The sequence below is a fragment of the Sarcophilus harrisii genome, chromosome 5, assembly GCF_902635505.1.
Source record: "Sarcophilus harrisii chromosome 5, mSarHar1.11, whole genome shotgun sequence".
NCBI classification, from domain to species: domain Eukaryota; kingdom Metazoa; phylum Chordata; class Mammalia; order Dasyuromorphia; family Dasyuridae; genus Sarcophilus; species Sarcophilus harrisii.
Genome location: NC_045430.1, coordinates 150,813,797 through 150,833,031, shown reverse-complemented (window position 1 = coordinate 150,833,031; position 19,235 = coordinate 150,813,797). Strand labels below are relative to the sequence as shown.

At 33.6% G+C, this 19,235-nt stretch overlaps 1 pseudogene; it reads right to left on the bottom strand.

Moving 5' to 3' along the window:
• LOC100927280 overlaps nt 1–11,148 on the bottom strand; it is a 30,882-nt pseudogene extending 19,734 nt beyond the window's left edge.
• Between the last annotated feature and the right edge of the window lie 8,087 nt (nt 11,149–19,235).

Genomic DNA, 19,235 nt, shown 5'->3' with positions numbered 1-19,235 from the left:
GTCATGTTACAAAAGACTTTAAAAGTCATAGAGGATTTTATCTTTGCTCTTGGAAGAAATGGGGAGCCATTGAATTTTATGGAATGGGAGGGTAAGATTTTTACTTCAGAAAGATCAGTTTGACAGCTGAGTGAAGGATGAAGTAAAATGAAAAGAGAATTGAGGAAGGAAGACTAATAAGAAGGCTATTAGAGTAGTCTAGGATTTGAGGTGATGAGGGCAGAAGCAGGATGGCTACAGTATTAGAGAAGAGAAAGAGACATATACGAAAAATATTTATTAAGAAAGAAATGCTTAAACTGAATGAGTAATGATGATCTTTATGGAAGATAGCTCTCAATTAATCAAATAACTTTGGCAGTGGATGAAGTAGAGAAATATTTTCCAAAGCAAATAAAGAGATGGTTGAAGTTGTACAGACTATATGCATGGAACTGGAGAATGTAAAAATCAAAGTATTCGTATTTTCTTACTACAGTTGATTTCAGTTCCTATCCTTAAAAAAACTGTCCTCTTTTATTTCTTTAAATGTCAGTGCTGATCTTAAAGATATTACTGAAAAAACACCTGCTGTCTATATAGCTGCTGGGTCCATATGGCTTGGAAAGTGCAAAAATAAGTGTTCATCTATTTTGCTCCAGTTGATTTTGGAAAATTATTTTAATCCATGTTCAAAAATACTGGCATCCTTGAGTTCTTCATCTGCCACTTAGGAACTTAGGATTGGATTTTTGAGTTAAAACATAGTTTTTCATATCACTTGAGTAAAAAAAAATTAGCTGCTTATGATAGTTCAGGATTAATGAGGAAAAGATGAAGAATGAAATTGGATACTTAGATGTAGCAAAGTTTAATCAAAATTAGTTATGCAAATAAGCAAACATTTCTGCTAATGTAATTCTGAAGACTAATAGTTAATGCATACCATGAAATGGCAATCTCATCAGTGAAAGTGAGGCAAATAATTTCTGTTTCTCTTTATTGTAGTTGTCATTTCAAAAAAATAATTGTTTTTAGATAAGACATCACATTTTTGTATTATCATCTCCCCTTTTAAAATATAAGCTGTTTGAGGGAGTAGATTATCTTTGCTCTTGTATTTGTATCCTTCATTCTTTACAATAGCAATGGTAATTAATGCTTAACAAAATGATAGTAAGATAAAAACTTAACGATTTTCATTCATTCATTCAATTCTAGATATCCAAATTAGATGTTAAATTATTAATAATTTTCTAGTTGAAAATTATTGGCAGTATTCAAGGGATGGCTTTTTAAAAAAACAAATTTCTTCTGAAACTTTCTCTAGCTATTTATGACAATTTATTAATCCTGTGCTTTTTTTTTTCAAATGGCAAATAACAATCCATTCCTCATTTCTAATAAAACAGAATAATTAGCACATTTTTAAAAAATTCCAAGCAATTGCTTTGGAGTAAATCAAATCTACAAAGCAAATACAGAGATATTTATTGATTGCCTAATGTGTTCGAAGCTCCACACATAGGTGCTGAGTAGACAGCAGCATTGTCAATAGACACTGTGGCAATCCTAGAAATGAGCTCGATTAGTTCTTTCATACAAAGTACTCAGAAGAAAAAAAAAGCATTCTATTTCTATTATGTCCCAATAATGTACCATTCTTGATCATGGTAACAATAGATATCAAATTTAAAAGGTCTTTTTAATTTTCTGTATCTATTTCTAAATGAGCCAAAGCCATAATTTTGGGAAGACAAAAGAAAATGAGAACCAGCTGTACATGTCAAAACTCTATTGCTTAGATGGATAAGGATCTCAAATTGCATATTTTTTCAACATAGTGTACATTTTTTGAGAGCTCAGTGGATAAGGAATTGAGAAATACATATTTGATTGACGTAGAATAAGGAAAGAACTGTTACTTATTTCTACCATCAAACTTCTGGAACTACCAAAGAAAATGTCATAAACGTTTAATAGTAAATCTGAAGGTTAAGAATAGTGAAAATTTGTATTTAATTTTTCAACAACATGAGACAACTCTCTAAAACTATAAATTACATAGCAAGTACAGATCTGCTTTGGCTGAGGAATACTCACAGGGATCTGAATGAAATGAAAAAATGTTTATTAAGCAAGCACCAATTCTTTCATATATGCCAAACACTGTTCATAATGATGAGCTTACAAATATAAAAAAAAGATAGTACCTGTCCTCAAAGGACAGTTAAATGTCACAGTGGAAGAGTGCCGGCTCTGGATTCAAGAATACTCATTTTCCCATTTAAATCTGGCCTCAGACACTTACTGATTGTCCAGCCTGGGCAAGTCATTTAACCCTGTTTGCCTCAGTTCCTTATCTGCAAAATGAGCTGGGGAAGGGAATGGCAGACTGACTCCAGTATCTATCAAACACCAAATGGATTCACAAAGTCTGAAACACCTGAGCAATAAGAACCTGATTTCAGAGAGTTTAAATTCTAAACTTTTAAAAAGTAATTTTTTTTTAAATTGCCCCCAATTCCATGTCAAGATAATTTTAGCTTTTATTTTTACAAGATTTTCAGTTCCAAATTTTTTTCCTACCTATCTCTGGTAGACAATTTGGTACAGATTATATATGTGTTATAGTTGTGAAAGAAGAAACATACAAAAGAAGAAAAAAAAAGAAAAAAGAATAATGTAAGTGGAAAAAGTATGCTTCAGTCTGCATTCAGAATCCATCAATCCTTTATATGGATGTGGACAGACTTTTCCTTTGAGAGTAATTTGTACTTGTCTTGGATCATTGTGTTGCTGAGAAGAACTGACTCATTCATAGTTGATCATCAGGCAATGTTGCTGATACTATGTTCAATGTGTTCCTTGTTCTTTCACTTTGCATCAGTTCATACAAGTTTTTCCAGGTTTTTCTGAAATCTGCCGGTTCATTATTTATTATTGCACAATAGTATTCCATTTCATTCAATGCCACAGCTTTTTTTAGCCATTTTGCAATTGAAGAGTACCCCCTCAGTTTCCAATATTTTGTTATCTTAAAAAGAAATGTTGTAAATATTTTTGCATGGAAAGATCCTTTTTCTTTTTTTATGTTTTCTTTGGAATACAGACCTAATAGTGGTATTACTGGACCAAAAGATATGCAGTTGGTTGCTCTTTAGGCATAGTTCCACATTGCTCTCCAGAACGATTGGATCACTTCACAACTCCACCAATAGTGCATTAATGTCCCAATTTCCCCATATCCACTCTGACAGTTAAATTTTCCTTTTTTATCACATAACCAATCTGAGGGTGTGAGATGGTACCTCAGAATTGTTTTAATTTTTATTTCTCTAATCAAAAGTGATTTAGAGCACTTTTTCATGTGCTTTGATTTCATCTGAAAACTGCCTGTTCATATTCTTTCACCACTTATCAATTGGGGAATAGCTTGCATTTTTATGCATGCTATTCTCTACATGTTTGAGAAATGAGCCCTTTATCAGAGAGACACCATTGTTAGGATTGTTTTCTAGCTCTCTTGTTTTTCTTCTAATCTTGGTTGCATTGGTTTTGTACAAAAGCTTTTAAATTTAATATTATCAAAATTATCTATTTTTTTATAATGTTTTCTATCTTGTTTGGTCATAGACTTGCAACTCATTTACCTTCTTTAAGAATTTTGATTTTTAAGCCATTCTCCAATTAATAGTCAAAGGATATGAACAGACAATTTTCAGATGATGAAATTGAAGCTATTTCCACTCATATGAAAGAGTGTTCCAAATCACTATTGATCAGAGAAATGCAAATTAAGACAACTCTGAGATACCACTGCACACCTGTCAGATTGGCTAAGAGGGAAAAAGTAATGATGACTGTTTGAGGGGATGTGGGAAAACTGGGACACTGGTGCATTGTTGGTGGAGTTGTGAACAAATCCAACCATTCTGGAGAGCAATCTGGAATTATGCCCCAAAAGTTATCAAACTGTGCATACCCTTTGACCCAGCAGTGCTACTACTGGGTCTATACCCCAAAGAGATACTAAAGAAAGGAAAGGGACCAGTATGTCCCAAAATGTTTGTGGCAGCCCTGTTTGTAGTGGCTAGAAACTGGAAGATGAATGGATGCCCATCAATTGGAGAACGGTTGGGTAAATTGTGGTATATGAATGTTATGGAACATTATTGTTCTGTAAGAAATGACCAGCAGGATGAATACAGAGAGGGTTGGCGAGACTTACATGAACTGATGCTGAGTGAAATGAGCAGAACCAGGAGATCATTATACACTTCAACAATAATACTGTAGGAGGATGTATTCTGATAGAAGTGAATTTCTTCAACAAAGAGAAGATCTAACTCAGTTTCAATTGATCAATGATGGACAGAAGCAGCTACACCCAAAGAAAGAACACTGGGAAATGAATGTAAACTGTTTGCATTTTTTATTTTCTTCCCAGGTTATTTTTATCTTCTGAATCCAATTTTTCCTGTGCAACAAGAGAACCGTTCAGTTCTGCACACATATATTGTATCTAGGCGTGAATAACATGTATAGAACTGCTTGCCATCTGGGGAAGAAGGTGGAGGGGGGGAGGGGAAAAGTCGGAACAGAAGTGAGTGCAAGGGATAATGTTATAAAAAATTACCCAGGCATGGGTTCTGTCAATAAAAAGTTATAATTATTAAAAAACAGAATTTGGATATTATGAAGAATCAAGAGAACATTGTGCACAGCAACAGCAAGATTATACGATGATCAATTGTGATGGACTTGGTTCTTTTCAACAATGAGGTGATTTAAGGCAGTTCCAAAAACATGTGATGAAAAGAACCATCTGCATCCAGAGAGAAAATTATGGAGATGGAATGTGGATCAAATTATAGTATTTTCACCTTTTTTGGTTGTTTTTTCTTTCTTGTGTTTTTCTCTTTTGGTCTTACTTTTCTTGTGTAGCATCACTAATATGGACATATATTCAGAAGAATTGCACATGTTTTACCTATATTGGATTGCTTGCTGTCTAGGGAAAGGGGGGAGAAGAGAAGAGAGGGAGAAAAATTTGGAGATTTTGCAAAAGTGAATATTGAAAACTAACTTTGAATATATTTGGAAAAATAAAATACTATTTAAAGAATTTGAATCCTAGTGCACTTAGTGCAAATATACTTAGTATTAATATTACATCACTGTTTATGGTACCTTTCAGTAAGAGGTAGTTTCCTTCCTTATCTTTTTTAATTAGATGTATTGTTACTTTTGCTTTGTCTAAGATCAGAATTGCTATGCTTTTTTTCTCTTCAGGTGAAGCATAATAGATTTGTCTCTAACCCCTTACTTTTACTCTATGTGTGTCTTTCTACTTTAAGTGTATTTCTTATAAACAACATATTGTAGGATTCTGTTTTTTTGTACACTATGCATTTCCTTTTTATGGGAGACTTCATCTCATTTGCATTCATAGTGATGATTACTACTGTATTTCCCTCCATTTTATTTTTCCTACTCTTTGTTCTCTCTCTCCTTTCATCCTTTCCCTCCTCACCACTGTTTTGCTTATGTCTACTACCTCATCAAATCTACCCTCCACCAGCCCCCTTTATTTGATTTCTTCCCCTCCTTCTTAACTATTGGGAAAGATAGATTTCTACATTTAATTGATTGTATATATTACTTCCTCTACTGTAATAGGTCTTTCATGCCTCTTTGTGGGAAATAATTTACCCCATTCTACGTCTTCCTCCTCTCTATATCTAATATATTCCTCTTTCTCATGCCTTAGTTATTTTTTATGTCATTCCCTCAATTTCAGCTTATACTTATACCTTCTATGTATATTTCTTCTAGCTATACAATTAGTGGTACAATTTTTAAGAATTACAGTCATTTTCCCATGTAGGGATATAAACAACATTGCTCCATTGAATTCATTATTCTGTTTTCCCTTTTTCTCTTTTTTCGCTTCTCTTGGATCTTGATAATGGATATCACATTTTTTGTTCAATTCTGGTTATTTTCTTAAGAAAGTTTGAAATCGGGGGCATCTAGGTGGCGCAGTGAAAAGAGCACCAGCCCTGAAGTCAGGAGGACCTTAGTTCAAAGCTGGCCTCAGACATTTAACACTTCCTAGCTGTGTGACTTTGGGGGGAAAAAAGAAAGAAAGTTTCAAATCCTTCTATTTCATTGAATGACCAATTTATCCTTTGAAGTATTCTGCTTAATTTTGCCAGGTAGATAGATGATTCTTAGTTGTAGTTTTAACTCCTTTACTTTATCCAATATCATGTTCCATGGCCTCAATCTGCTAAATCCTATGCAATTCTAATTGTGTTTCCCTGATATTTGAATTGTTTCTTTCTGGAAACTTGGAGTATTTTTTACTTGACCTGATAATTCTGTATTTGGCTGTAATATTCCTTGGAGTTGGGTGTTATTTTTGCGGGGTGAGGGTATCTGTTTCCTGAGGTGATTGATGAATTCTTTCAATGTCTTTCCCCTTTGGTTCTAGGATATCAGGCAAATTTCTTAAAAGATGTTGTTCATGTCCTTCTTTTGATTATGGCTTTCAGGTATGCCAATGATTCAGTATCTATTTTCCACATCTGCTTTTTTTCCAATTAGGTATTTTACATTTTCTTCTATTTTTTTTTCATTCTTGTGAATTTATTTGATTGATTTTTGATGTTTCATGTAGTCATTAGCTTCCACTTGTCCAATTCTAACTTTTAAGGTGTTGTTTTCCTCGGTTAGCTTTTGTTCTTCTCTTTCTATTTGACCAATTGCACTTTTAAAGGATTCGTTTTCTTCAGTGGAATTTTTTTATCTCTTTTTCCATTTGACCAACTCTACTTTGTAAGCAGTTATTTTCTTTTTTTCCCCAGGCTATTGACTTTCTTTCATAATTCTCTTGCATCACTTTTATTTCTTTCCTTATTTTCTCCTCTATCTTTCTTATAGGATTTTTCAGCTCCTTTTTTGAGTTTTTCCATGAGTTCTTTCTGGGCTTGAGACCACTTACTTAAGATGTATCTGCATATTCTCTCACTTTTGATTTTTTGAAAAGTAGAAAGATAAAAAACTAATCACATAGGCACAGATGATAAGAAGAATAATTTCACCAGGAAAAAGAAGGATAATAGAAGGGGGAAGTTCTAAGAAGGAAAAGAGAAAGAGAGAAAAATATAGAAAGAAAGAGACAGTTTCACCAAGTAGGAATATTGTGTAGTATTTGGCATTTTGGAGCCATTGTGTTTTGTATAAATAATAAATATGGAGGTAGATACTGTATTTAACCTCTAGTACCCCCCTCAAAAAACTTCCAATATTGGAATCCATGTTGAAGCCCTGTGGGATTCTATATCTTAATGTCAATTTTCTAAATTGTTTGTACTTCCCCTATTTTAAGCAAGTATATTTTGTTGTAATAAGAAAACTCAATGAGCTTTAAGGATGATGATAGAAATGGGGCTTTGAATAGAAGTGGGGCTTTGACTAAAGGTTCATTACCATCTCCATTATAGCAGAAAACTAACTACTGTTATCTAGATATCAAGTCCATTTGCATAAGACTTTTCTCGCTGATGAATAAATTTGGCAATGAAAAATAGAAAAGTATGAGAAAGTTTAAGGGCATATTGGATTCACTGAATGTGTTCCCTACATTGGCTATTCCACTCATTAAATCATTCCCAAACTATATATCAATCTTAGCAGATGATTTACCATCATATTTATTGAGATTGAAATTCTCCACTATTAATTCCTCCGTGTATTTCTGTCTCCTTTCCATCTATTTCTACCTCAAATTCTAGAATGAAAAAATCTTCTCAACCTCTAAATGTATCTCTCTATTCACCCATCTATTTATTTTTTTTTTAGAGAAAGGGGTTTCTCTTCTTTTTTGTGAGTCTAACTATCCAATTCACATGCACAGTGGAAGTTTGCCTTAAATCACTACCCCAAATTCAAATCTTCAATCTCTCTCTCTTTCTCTCTCTGTCTCTGTCTCTGTCTGTTTCTCTCTGTCTCTTTCTCTTTCTCTCCCCTTTCCCCCTTGCTCCTTTCCCTCACTTCCCCTCTTTCTCCCCCATATTTTCTTCTGTCCTCAAACATGTTAGCTCTTCACTTTTTGGACAAAAACTTTCTCTCAACTCAAATAATCCTGCAAGCTACTCAAAATTATCCTTTTATTATTCAGTTTCTTTAAAGATTCACTTGTGTTTGTTGCATTTACCTGGAAAACCCTTAATTTTCTACTTTTCTAATTTATATCTACTCTTTATTTTAAAATCTTACTCCCAATTATCAGATTTTGGTCACTCATTTACCTTAAATTCTTATACATATCTTTTCCTGTAATTGAGAGTAACTAGTTTTTTGATACTGTTGGTATGTCCCCCCCTCAGTGTTTTTTCTATATATATCTACAGATTGTCCCTTATTCCCTATACTCTTTGCTCTTTCCCTTGCTAAAGGAACCAGATTAAATATTGACATTCAGATATTGTCTTTCAGCTTGGAGGAAAAGTATTTGTATGTTCAGAAATATTTATAGAAGCTCTTTTTGTAGTGACAAAAAATTAAAAATTGAGTGAATGCCCATCAGTTGGAGAATGATTGAACTAATTGTGGTATATTATTGTGATGCAATAGTTTTGTGCTATAAGAAATGTCAAGCAGGATGATTTTTAAAAAACCTAAAAAGACTTATTGAACTGATGCATAGAGAAGTAAGGAGAACCAGGAGAATATTGTGCACAGTAAGAGAAATTTTGTTAATGAATAGCTATTTTTAGCAATACATTGATCTAAGATAATTCCAAAAAATGCTATCCCCCTCCAGAGAAAGAACAAATGGAATATAAATGCAGATAAAAACATACTGTTAAATTTTTCTTTATTTTTCCTGGGGTTTTTTTGTTTGTGTTTTCTATCACTACATGACCATATGGAAATATATTTTACATGACTATACAAGAATGGCCTATTTCAAATTGCTTGCCTTCTTGATGAGGGTAAAGAGTGAACATTTTAAAAAATTAATGTTAAAGTTGCTTTTACTTGTAATTGGAAAAATACAATATTAAGTAATCAAATAAAATATCATTTGATTAGATACCATTTCCACTTAATTGATATTCACATGAGTTTCTACAATTCTTTATTTTCCTTTATTATTATTATTTCTTCTATTCCCCAGTGTTCTAATCTCTGCCTCTCCCTCTCCCTACCCCTTTCTCTCTCTCCCTGTCCCTGTCCTTGTCTCACTCCCTCTCTCTCCCCTCTCACTTTCTCTCTCTCTCAGTTGTAGTGTGATATCCTTTATCCTGACAAACTTTCTTTAACTCATTTCAAATGCCCTTGTTTTGCCTCTTTAGCAATATTGCAAACTCCTAACACACAGTGAATGTGATTTTATAATCCAAGGATGGTGGTGGGAATATGTTGATAAATATTTAACAACCAGTTTTCTGAAAGAAAGAAAAAACAAATATACAAGACATGCTTTAAAGTTTAACCTGTATTAACATTTTAGCTATCATTTTTTTAGTCTGGACAATTAACAAAACAAAAAAGTCAAGCCCTGATTTGTAGTTTGCTGATTTCTGTCAAAAGTGTTAATCCCCACTCTGAAAACTTAACAAATTGCTTTAGCTGGCTTCAGCATACCCCTAATATCACTTGTACCAAAGAAACAAACACAATACCTGGGACAAGGTTGTGAATAAAGTACTTTACAAATATCATTGGGTAGAAAACATTTACACTACTTCTATGCTATAGAAATTTGCAGGTGCAAATTTACTTGTCTTTTAGAATTAATTTTCCATTTAAAAAAGATTCCTGGAGTTAGTAAATCACACAATGGATATATGACAACCTGAAAAATGCATAATTTAGGTTTTATTTATTTTTAATTAATTTTTTAAATTAGAAATTTCTTTTCTTCCTATCTTATTTCTCTGCTACTTAAAAAATAAGAAATAAAATCAAACTCTTGTAACAAATATGCCTTATCAGGCAAAATAAATTCCCATATTGTCCATGGCTAAATATTATTTCTAATGGATGCTTTCTGTACACACAAGATTTCTGTCAGTCAATTCAAAAGAGCCTCTACATTGAATGGAATGAGATGTCTCCTAAGAACCCTAAGAGAAAATTAACAGAATAAGATGCAATCAAAGATGATTAAAAGCACTGAATCAGTATTTCTGATTACAAGAACAAATCTACAGGAAGAAAGTATTGCCTTTAATTAAATGCCTAGATGTCTCTACTTTTATAAGCACTGAATCTAATTCCATTTGACTTGGATATAGGAGCAGTCACACAATAAGTCTCCTTGATTAATTTTACTGTAATTATTACTACCAAGGAGAACAAAAATCTCCAAGATAAAATGAAGAAATTAGCTCAGGAAAAGAACAATATGAAAAAATATTAAATAGTCATTGGACATATATAAATATGGTTAGAGGATATCATTTTTATCTATCCTACCAATATCATTAGCTGAGTTATTTGTATATCAGCATTGAGACATCCAACAAAAATTGTAATTGTTTAGTCTGCTATGTTGGTTGGTCTGATGATGATGGACAGCTCAGTCATTCAGTAATAGAGAATGTGGAAAACTGAAAGACTTCAGGCAGCTAAGTGATTGAATGGACAGAGAGCTTGCTGGAACTAGAGTCAGGAAGACTTGAGTTCAAAGAAAGCTTAAAAGCTATAGGTCTCTGAGTCAGTTACTTAACCCCTGTCTGTTTCAATTTCATCAGTTGTTAAATGGGGATAATAATAACATTTACTATTAGGATTATCGTAAGGATCAGATGAGAAAAAATTTGTAGAGCACTTATCACAGTGTCTGGAACATAGAAGACATTTAATATTTACTTCATTCATTCATTTCTTCCTTCTGATATAATAAGAAGAGGATCTTAGGAAGCAAATTCAGTATATAGTCAGTTTGTTTAACAGAGGTGGATTATTCTTCAGATCCCCATCACCCCTTCTGTAGTTCTGCCCTATTGGGGGTCTCTAGGGAGATGATAGCTGCCTAAGAAAAGAAAGAGCACAAAGATTAATCCTTTGCCTACTTCCTAGTGTTTGCCTTGTCAGCTCAAACACATTTAAGGAGTCTAGGGAGAGAAGGGACTTACCATGAGGATCCATGCCATAATGCTCCAATGTAGTAATATTCCAAATGCCACCAGAAGACTTATAGTACTAGTTAGCACCCCTTATCATGTTTTCCTTATGAACAAATTAGGTTATTTGATAAATGTTTAGCAGAGTATTAGAACCCTAAAGTCCTTTAAAAGTCACTTAGCCCAATCCCTTCATTTTGGAGTTAAGAAAACCAGACCCAGAGTGATTAGATAACTTGTCTGAGGTGATCACAGATCTCAATTATAGTTCAGTTAGGACAAGGGCACTGTTCTACTTTATACCAATCTTCTGTTCTTTCTGCTACAATGTGTCAAGGTACAATAGCCCCTCTCTTCTGAATATAGCTTAATGAAGTACATAGAGCAAATCTTTCACAAATATTTGTTTAAATGAATGAATGGAAAGAGGTTGAGTAACAATAATCAGAAAACCTTCTGGTCTCATTTACAAAGAAATCATATTGCAAAGCCTAGAAAACTTCCAAATGTTAGGGTTTTGTTTTGTTTTTCAGGTTACTAGGAAATTCAGATCCTAGAATAATTTACAAAAATCTGGTTAAAATTTTGAAACCTCCCTCATCCCTCCCTAATTATACAGTCTTTTATGCTAAAGGAATTCTGAGATCCAGAGAAAAGTAACTGATTACATTATACAGAAGCTGTCCAAACATCTATTATTCTCTACACAGGGTGTGCTTGGTCAGAGTTATATTATTAGTTTCATATTTAATTTTTGGTGATTGTCTACTTGGGATCTCTGAGTTTGAATAACTGACAAACATTCATAAGAATTAACAAGTGTTTCATTTCTCCCTGCCCCTGTGATATTTTACATAAATAAAAGATGGAGAAAGATGCAACCTAAATAATTACTTCCAAGATAATTGAGAATTGGCCTAAACAGCAAGAAAAAACATCTGATTAGATAGGATTCTTGTTATATTCCAGTGAAGCTGGAATGCCAAGGGTCTGGGACTTTTCAAATACTATCTGCCATATCCTAGCTCAGAAATTCCAAGAAACTCATCTTTGGCTTAAGATTTCTATACCCTCCTAAAATATAAATTCCCTGATAAAATTATGTGCTGGACTGGTTTTTAATAGTTGTTTACAGCTTAGCAAATCCTTCACTCAAAAAACACATATTAAATGTCTTCTATGTACAATTAATTCCCATAGAGGACGGATAATAATAAATGAGAAAGAATCACTGCTTTTAAGGAGCTTCTAATCTAATAGCAGATGGTAAAATATATATGCAAATACAAATTTGCATAGGATAAATACATATAAGAAGAAAAAAATATTATGAATTTGAGTGATGAGATCACTAGTGACTAGAGAAAACAGGGAGCCTTAATTGAGGATTTGGCCTCTGAACTTGGGTTTTCTGGATCTTTTCCTGACAGTAGATTTTGTTGAGGTGAAGATACCAGAGGGCAAAAGGCAATGTCTGCCTGAGATGGGGAGATGTATCATGTATTGAAGGTACAAAATGAGGAGGCTGAACAAATGTAACATTTTAGTTTAAGCAAGTCCCAGTGGACACATATACTTTAAATATCAATAATAATTGCCATTTATTTAGCACTTTAAGGCTTGAAAAATTACTTAGCATTAATTAATTTGAAGCTCACAACAACTCTATAAGATTGGTAATATAACTGTTTTCAACTGAGGCTCAGGGAGGTTTAGTGCTTGACCATAGTCACTCAGAGGCAGCGGCAGAATCTGAATTCAGGTCTTCCTCATTCTGTACTCCCATCCGTGCTATCCACTTCACAGCACTTTAAAATCCAGACTCTAGCTACTAAGTTGTCTTACAACAATGTCTTTATTTCATAAACATTTCTTGAGTATTTTTCATGTCTTTTGAAAATCAAGCAGTGTATTTTCTAAGTTTATAATTTCTTTTTCTTTCCAAGCAAATTTAAAAATCTGGTTTTCAGGGAAATTAGGAAATCAACTAAATACTGCAGGGAAGGCAACGACCCCTGTAGTTACAGAATAAATATCCAGATCTAAAATATTTGCAACCTTGTCATTTTGATACAGGGCAGTTCAGTTAATAATGAATATTTTGTTATATATTTCCACAATATTCTATAAATTCTTGACAGGAAGTGAACTTCATGAACATTCTCATTGATGGAAACCTTACAAATATACCAGAAATCAGGTAAAATATATATGTATATTTAAAGAAAACCAACAACTTGCACTCTAAGTGACACAAGCACAGACAGAAAACTACCAACTGAAGACCTAATGGTTAAGAACAACAGCTTATTTTCTTTCAAAGTTGCCTTTTTCTTTTGAGGCCCTCCTCCTGGACATTTCCCCTCCTTTGGGGAAGATTGCAATACTGTTGTTGTTTCTCAAGGCTTCTCAGAAAAAGAGAGGGAGTTGGGAAAGAGTATTACTGATTTTTTACCACAAAGAGGAAAACTTTCAGGATGTATAAAAAAGAGAGGCAGCAAGAAAGACACTGCAAAACTGCTAGGTAACTGTAGGAAAAAAGAGAATTATCTTGTTAATACATAGTGGTCTGCATGCCATTTCCCCTACTGGAGTGTGAGCTCTTAGACATTTGTCTTTCTTTGTATCTCAGCACTTAGCACATGCCTGGCACATAGTAGGTACTTAATATATGCTTACTGATTGAATGACTGATTGAAAAGAGAATAGGACAAAGAGTGGCTTAGAATTTGGGTATTTAGGAATATATCTCAGATGGGAATCTAAGGCATAAAAGAGAAAGATTAGTTTTCTCACAATAAGTGAAATATTCTGGAAGAGTAAAGAGAGTGTTAGGAAGACCAAAAAGGAATTAGAATAAATCAGGAAGTATTTATGGCGTGTCTGCCATGTGGAAGGCCCCATATGAGCATGGCAGAGAGATATAGTGAAAACAAAGTCCCTGTCTTCAAAGATTTTTCAATGTATTTGGGGAAATATGTGTGGGGGGAGGAAGGGGGTAGGCACATGACAGCTGTCTTCACATACTTGATGAGTTAGCATGTATAAGATGGAAATAAAACCCAACTTATTTTACTTAGTCACAAAGAAAAACAGGAATAGTGGTTAGAAACTGCATAGAGGCAAACTTAGGTATGATTTAAAGAAAAACTATGAAGGATTACCTGAATGTGTTACTGAACCTGAATTTGATTACTTTGGAAAGTCATTAATTTCCCTTCATTAGAGGTTTTTAAGCAAAGGCTGGACATTGAGATAAATTGCAGAGGGGATTCTTGTGTAAGTATGGGAGTAGATCAGTGGTCTCCCAAGTGGGGTGAATGTATCCCAAAAATGTGTAAAACAATCCTTGGGAATATATCATATAGGAACCACCAATCAGAAGACAGAGTATATTCTATCTTTGCAGTAGGATCTTCCTTAAATATAATACCATCTCTCTCCACTCCTCCCGGAGAGAGCAGAAATGCTTTTACTGGGGGGAGAGAGACAGAAGGGGGGGAGGAAGGAGGGAGAGAGAAAGGGAGAGAGGGAGAGAAAAAGTGTGAAGGGAGGTATGTGGAGGAAGAGTTCTCAATGGTCTCCTTGCAACTGTTGCTTGTACCCATTCATGGTTATAACCATTCCAGGTGATCACTTACTGGCCTTCCTCACTTTAATAGAAATACCTGATTCTTTGGCCTCATACCTGGACCCAGGTAAGACTGAGTTGACCTTGTTTCTTGGTGTCTCTCTACTGGAGAGATTTGACAATGTAGAATAGTCAGTTAACCTATGTTGCTCTTCACAGACAACATTACACCTGTTTGTTTAGCAGGGGGTTCCCAATAGTCCCTATTCTTCTTTTCACTCATCAGTGCATGCTTATATGGTCCTATCTAAGAAAGGAGTTAGCAACAAGGAAAGAATTTATAGAATTAGAAAACTGGGGAAGAGATAAAAAATAATGAGAAATTCCATTTGATTCAGAACAAAGGAATGAAATGGCCAAGACTCCATCTCCCTTGACACCAGGATTCAAGAAAGAAAAAGGCTAACAAGAAACATATCATGGTTGATGAATGAACCAATAAGGCAGAGTGTGGACATTAAAAAAAGATGGATGTTGTTGAAGACAAATTTAGGGCAAATGATCATGAATGTCATGGAGATGGACATAGTAAACACATGTTGAAAAAAATGCAATGTAAATGATGGAAAACTGGAGTCTGTAGAGTGAAATATCAATGAAACTTGCTTTTTAAAGCAAAAAAAAAATCCTATTTAATGTGTTCAGACAAAAAGAGATTTAAAAAGTACAAAAGGAATATTTAAAATATTCTGTCTGTGTGCTGTGTTCCCAGCACTAAAGCTTATATTATCTCTTTAGTTTACCCTTAGAGTTAGCTCTGCTAGTCTTCTATATTTAAATATTCAATAAATAGGTCATTATGATATATAATAAGGAAAAATCAGGTTCATATTGCATTTTAAGGCCTCCAAAATAATTACTTCACAACAACCCAGTAAAATCATCAAGTATTGTGGCCCCACTTAACAGATGGAAAAACTGAGGCTAGGAGAAATGACTTCCTGACAGTCACAAAGTTACTGTAAGAAATAAGATGTTACTTTATTTAAATCCAGAGTTCTTATCCATTCCAAAATGTTTTCTTTATTAAAGTCAGCTTATTATTTAAATAATCAAAAGAAGTCTACTTCCTTTTACACATGTTTATATTTTCTAGTTTGTTTTCCTTTATTTTTGTTTCCTAATTGTTTTGACCTCATCTGATAGCATTGTCTTACACTGACACCTACTGGGCAGGTGAGATAATAATTAATACCTAGCTAGTTGATGCTTTTTCTGACTTAAAACACACACACACATACACACACACACACACACACACACACACACACACACACACACTCACACACACACACATCCTTCTCATCTGAGACCACCACATTTTTATAGAGCTCTTTTTGAAAAGTATTACTGAAGATTTTTTCCCCACTCTCTTTTACTAAAGTCTCAGAATATAAGTTCTTTGAGGGCAGAGATAATTTCTAACTAAAATTCTAAGAAGCCTCTATCAGATAGTAGGATTCCATTCAATAAACATCTGAAGATAATGATTTAAGTATTACAATCATTTAATATGATATTAAACCCATGGACAACCTTGTTCAGAATTCTCAGAAATGTTGGATAGCACATGTAAAGTGAACACTACAAAATGAGCAATAGGGATTTCCATGGGACACCATCCAATATATAGGAGTGGTGTGACGGTGGATAGTTGTAGACTTGACCCATCAGATCAAGATATACACACATGACTGGTGTATTTAAATATCTAGGATTTAATGGAGATCTTTCCAAAATTCAGCAGATATATAGATAGCTGACTACTGTTAGTTATGTCACACTGTGGAAGAGAGAACTTTATTTTCATGAAATGATTGAAAAAAGAACTGGATTCTGATTCATGAAATTTGGAGTCTATACTCAATGTTAGCTAGCCACATGATGCTGAGTAAGTGATTTTACCTTTATAGGTCTCAGTTTCCCCATTTAGAAGGATTGGTTCACCAAAGTGTTGTCAGGGACTAAAAGTCTATGTTTCTAAAACAGAAGAAATCTGAAAAATATTCATAAAGATTTTAAAGTTCTGGGGGAAAACTTAGAATATAGTTGATCTTTCCTTTATAGTTTAAGGCAATGGTTACAATGTTGTAAAAGGAATGGAGATTTGGGAAGAGAATAACTGGCTACATACTTAGTGCCCAAGAGCAACCTTTAGTTTCTACCTTAGATAGCCCTCTACACTCAAACTCAAATAGATGTCAAACTCAAATAGAAAGGGGTTGCAAAACCATACTAAGGAACTCTATGGAGAACATGTGAATTTATTTTTTTATTTTTATTTTTATTTATTTTTTATTTAATAGCCTTTTATTTACAGGTTATATGCATGGGTAACTTTACAGCATTAACAATTGCCAAACCTCTTGTTCCAATTTTTCACCTCTTACCCCACCCCCTCCCCCAGATGGCAGGATGACCAGTAGATGTTAAATATATTAAAATATAAATTAGATACACAATAAGTATACATGATAAAACCGTTATTTTGCTGTACAAAAAGAATCAGACTCTGAAATATTGTACAATTAGCTTGTGAAGGAAATCAAAAATGCAGGTGGGCATAAATATAGGGATTGGGAATTCAATGTAATGGTTTTTAGTTATCTCCCAGAGTTCTTTCTCTGGGCGTAGCTGGTTCAGTTCATTACTGCTCCATTGGAAATGATTTGGTTGATCTCGTTTCTGAGGATGGCCAGGTGCATCAGAACTGGTCATCATATAGTATTGTTGTTGAAGTGTATAATGATCTCCTGGTACTGCTCATTTCACTCAGCATCAGTTCGTGTAAGTCTCTCCAGGCCTTTCTGAAATCATCCTGTTGGTCATTTCTTACAGAACAGTAATATTCCATAATATTCATATACCACAATTTATTCAGCCATTCTCCAACTGATGGGCTTCCATTAAGTTTCCAGTTTCTAGCCACTACAAAAAGGGCTGCCACAAACATTCGTGCACATACAGGTCCCTTTCCCTTCTTTATAATCTCTTTGGGATATAAGCCCAGTAGTAACACTGCTGGATCAAAGGGTATGCACAGTTTGATAACTTTTTGAGCATAAGGGAACATGTGAATTTAGAAAACCACATATTAACATCTATGTTTTCTTTTATTTACATTTTATTTTGTTAAATATTTTTCAATTATATTTTAATCTGGTTTGGGCAATACTCAGGAGTGTTGAGGACTATATTGCATGTTTTTTAAACCTCTTCTCTACAATATTTTTGTTGTAAAGCATCTCTTGAACTGAGAAAAAATATATATATATATTTTTACTTTTCAAATTAATACTACCTCTCATCTCATATCTTTTAGGTGATAGTGTAAGAGAGATAAAATAATTATCACTATCCCTATTTTATAGAAAAGAAATTGAGATTCAATTAAATGACTTTTCCAAGATTCCCTAGTAAACTGCAAGTCAAAAATCTAAATTCAGGTTTGTCTGCTGTTGTTGGGTTTTATCCCTTCCCCATGTACATTATTGTTTCCATTGTGTCACATATGAATTCAAGTCTCTGGTCCCAGAAAAATTAGATTTCATATTTCTGAAGAAAATTATAGGTGAATTTTCAGAAACAAAGTTAACAGGAGTTCTCAAACTTGTTGCAGTGGCAGAATTCTGTAATTGAAATAAAACTTTGTTCAAATCTTTATGGTAAACAAACAAGTTAATTGAATTTTCAAAATTATCTATGACTGTCTCTCTAATAAACTTTTTGATTCAAATAATCCAGTATTTTAAAAGGCACCATTATATCATTGTTCAGTGGAAATAGGGATGTACTGGAACTCAGAACTCTAGGGTTCCAATACTAGTTCTGCCCCTTACTATTTGTGTGATTTGGTTCTAGTCATTTAATGTTTCTGAATCTCAGTTTATCTTTTAAATAATGTTAGACAAAGGACAAGTAAGAAACTTTTCACTTTATAACAAAAGTCCTAAAAATATAGGAATTTGTTTTAATAAATGGATTTATCTTATTTTCTGTACTCTTATCCTTATCTAATTGAGTCTCCTATGTTTCTGTTTGTTAAAATAAATTAAGTCTTAATCCCTTTTTCCTTTTTTCCACTTCTCTTAGTGGGATCAGATAACCTAGGTTCTAAGGAGTAGAAGAAGTTATCTAGAGATCAGAAACATGGTAAAAGAGATGAGTTGATCTCATAAGTTAAGTATATTTATGTCCTTGACTCTTCCTACACTATTATTTATTTATTTTATATTAGAGAATTTGTTTTTATATGAGAATCTTGTCTTTTTTTTTTTTTTTTTTTTTTTTTTTGCTGAGGCAATTGGGGTTAAGTGACTTGCCCAGGGTCACATATCTAGGAAGTGCTAAGTGTCTAAGATCAGATTTGAACTCAGCCCTGACTTCAGGTTAGTGCTCTATCCACTGTACCACCTAACTGCCCCTCTTGTCTCCTATTTCATTGAAAAAACTGAAGACATTGTTTTATCTTTCTCCATCCC